Genomic DNA, 4,134 nt, shown 5'->3' with positions numbered 1-4,134 from the left:
AAATAAATATTAACTAGCGTACACAGACACTAAAAATACATGCTTACTGTAAAGCAAAAGTAATTCTTCTAAAACAATGTAATATACATTAGGCTTATTTAGTCATATCTGTTTATTCTGAGTGATATGGTCAGAATTCTGTAATTATAGCATATTTAATTTCTACTAAGTAAGCCTTGTACAACAGTATGAATATCTAGAATCTAGCTATATAGATTAATTGAAGTTGCTGATTTTTTTTTTTTAATCTTTGAATTAAATTTTCAATGTTAAACTAAAAGCTCAATGACAGTAACACAAAGTCAAACAAAGCTTATTACAATTAAACTAATTAGGCCCTAATGTTAGTAATTATTAGATTAATCCAATTTTTAGGCCCACTTTGGGCTTAAATCAAATTTGGAATTTCTAGAGCTATTACTAGATATAGAATTTTATCTAGTAATACTGGTACACTATAACTTGTCTATATATATATAACGATAGCTATCTCTATGAGGACTAACTACTAAGCAGACGACTAATTAGTAATTACGGTTATTAGGTCTAGCCTACTGTCACCGTGTAATATCTAGTTTATCTACATCTAGTACTAAAAGAAAAAGTACTAGGAAAAGGATTTTTTTTTTTTTAAATATGGCATTGATTTAAAATAGGGGCCTATTTATTAAAATGAATAAAGGCAAAGTCTTTATAACTAAATAGGCCTAATTTAAATTAGGGGCCTATAATTAACTATAATATGATTAATACATAGGGCCTAATTACTAATTTAATCAGTTCTTAACTTTCTAAGCAAAAGAAAGTCTAGAAAAAAATTTATGGGCCTAAATTCAAAAGTCTAAAGGTTTCTGTTTTACATAAATCTAGCTAATTATTCTATTATTACTAAATCTAGCTTAAATACTAGCTAGCTAACTAAACTAATACTAACACCTATTACTATTATATTAATAAAAGTATTCATATTAATCATATAGGCCTAGTTCACTATAAAAGAAAATACGCTATAGTCTATATAATATACAGTAACAGGCCTGTACTTAATACTATTATTATTATTATAGATCTAGGTCTAACTAAAATAAGGCTGAGATCTAGATCTAAATAAAATACATAGGCCCTAGATCTAGTAAAATACTATTTGACGATTTGTTATAATATATTATTGTATCTAGATCTACTGTTTATAACTTAAACTTTAGACTTAATTAAACTTAAAGTATGAGTGTATGACGTATCATTAATAATTAATATTAATTTTAGGCCTAGTACTTAGTACTAAGTTAGTACACTAAAGTAGAATCTAATTCAAATACTAATTACTATAGTAATTAAATTAGTAGCCTAACTAATTAATACTATAGATCTATAATTACTAAAGTTCTTTAATCTTTTATTCTTTAGACTTGGTCACTTGACTTTACAACCTCTTCTTTACTCTTCTAATAAAATCGGTTTAGACTAGACTACGGTCCCTAGATCAGATCAAGATCTAGATTTCTAGATCTAGACTCTAGAGTTAGTAGTTAGTAGAATCAAGAATCTACCTCTAAACTCTAAAATCTAAAACTCTAAAACTAAATCTAACGAGTCGGTTATATTCTAAATATAATTCTAGAATCTAGATTCTAGACTATATTAAAATCTGAAAAGTCAATTCTTTATCTAGATCTAGATTTAGAATCTAGATCTAGATTAGATTCTATCTCGATTTCTAGATCTAAATTCACGAAATTCTGATTCTAAATTCTTGGGTTTGTTTTGAAGCCAAAAGCGAAAGTAGCTTTCCTAACTTAAAAAAAAAGATTTAATAAAAATATTCAGATTTGGTTTAAAAAAACGCCAACCGGCAGGACTCCATTTGGACTCCACTTCAACACCCAATTGTGATGTATCAGAAAAAAGGGTTTTTAAAAACTTTTTTAATGATAATTATTTTCTACTTTTTAGTCTTTGTCTGTTTGTTTGCATTAAAATCGTGCTATCGATTTTATTTTTTCGCATTCACTTTTTTTTTTGGGTAAACGAAGACAACTCGTAAAAAACACGTGCCTTGAACCCGTGTCGAGTGGGTTAGCAATCGTGTGCCCAATCACTCGACCATATCGTCTCCTCCATACTGGCCAGCAGTTGTTACGTTCCGGTTGTTTGTACACAAACACTGCGTGACTACTACTCAGTAAGCCAAAAGAGGGACAGTACCGAACCTTGTTTTTATCAAATTACCATTACTGGGTTATGTCCCCTTTTCCCACGTTTTTTGTACAAATATATAGGGGGTCTAAAATGATCAATAAAATGTTTCCATGGATCAATTTAGTAATAATAACAATTGAATATTCTATTGTCATCGGAAACAAAGCTTCCCTGAAAATTTCAGCGCGCTAGCTAACTGGGAAGTGCCCGAAATTTCGATAGCAAGATTTGATTGGAGAACCAAACAAACAGACGCGAAAGCAAGTTAAAGAAAACGTGGGAAAAATCAGCCGACTTGAGTCTACGGAAGATGCTGGTGGAGGTGAAGGCCCAGGGTATGGTGGAGGAGCTTAAATATGTTCACTTACTCGCTGTGAATGTTTACTTCTTTCGTCATTTTAATTCATTTACTCGTTAGACTCTTAACACTACACTTTATAAAATTAACGAAATTCGCCGAAAAAAATTGATCCCATATGTTATATATATATATATATATATATATATATATATATATATATATATATATATATATATATATATATATATATATATATATATATAGCCTGGGGCGCCAAATCGCACCATGAAGACGTGTGGCGTAACCGCCTGATTCAACTTAGTAAACGACTATAGTAAACAACTCACTTTTGAACTCACTTACGCGAACGTAGGTACCATGGCGAACACGGGAAGGCCTGGGGCGCCAAATAGCACTCTGTCAGGGTGCCGGAGGACGCCCGGATTTGATTCACTTAAAGACTATAGTAACCTTTCTTATCCATAGCCTATCTCACTGTTTAAAACGAAATTATGCACCATAGCGTTCACATGATAGTCCAGGGCGCCAAATCGAACCGTGCAGGGGCGCCGGCGGACGCGCCTGTTTCAATTTACTGAACAAAATTATAATACTCCAAGCTTATCCGTAAATGGAAAGACATAAACATATAGTATTTGTAGGGAGCCGGACGTTTTCCCGAAAGACACTTGCCCGAATGCCGTTTGCCCGAAAGCCGATTTCCCGAATGGACACTTGCCCGAATGCGACAAATGCCCGAATGGACACTTGCCCGAATGCGACAAACGCCCGAATGGACACTTGCCCGAATGCGACAAATGCCCGAATGGACACTTGCCCGAATGCGACAAATGCCCGAATGCCACTTGCAAACGGCATTCGGGCAAGTGTCTTTCGGGAATTTGTCGTAGACCCGTATTTGTAGGACCTGACTTATTAACTGTTTTTGACTAAAATATTTTAAAAAGTATTAAAAATACCAACAACATTGCACTTAATAAATCCCCGCTAATTATGTAATTATTTTTTTTCTGACACCAAAACAAAGTAATAAAAAGAAAATTCTTTCTCCCCCCAATTTAATGGGTTTTTTTAAAGAGAAGTAACTATGTTTTCCAAATCAAGGGACGTAATGAGCGCTAAAGGACAAAATGCAAATACATTTCAGACACAATTTTAGAAATTTTATAAACGTTGATACACTTTTATTTTAATTTTATGTTTTGTTCGTAATTGAAAATTATTATTCTAAGTATGTAAAATGAAAATTGTTTTTAAAGACTTTCAATATTAATTTTTTTACTCATAAATTTAGACCCTGAGCACTTTAATAATCTAACACTTGAATCCATAGAAGTATCGTTTCTTTCGTTTTTTCTTATATTCCTTTGTAATCCACGACAAACATTTTACATATAAACATACAGAATCGAACTTTATATATATATTATATATATATATATATATATATATATATATATATATATATATATATATATATATATATATATATATATATATATATATATATATATATATATATATATATATGGAGTCAGTTATACCAGGGGTCGGCAACCTGCGGCTCGCGAGCCGCATGCGGCTCTTTTGATATCAAGATGTGGCTCTCCAGC

The sequence above is a fragment of the Physella acuta genome, unplaced genomic scaffold (assembly GCF_028476545.2).
Source record: "Physella acuta isolate Inbredline_101_S28 unplaced genomic scaffold, ASM2847654v3 ptg001141l, whole genome shotgun sequence".
Lineage (NCBI taxonomy): Eukaryota > Metazoa > Mollusca > Gastropoda > Physidae > Physella > Physella acuta.
This window is presented reverse-complemented; position numbering follows the sequence as displayed.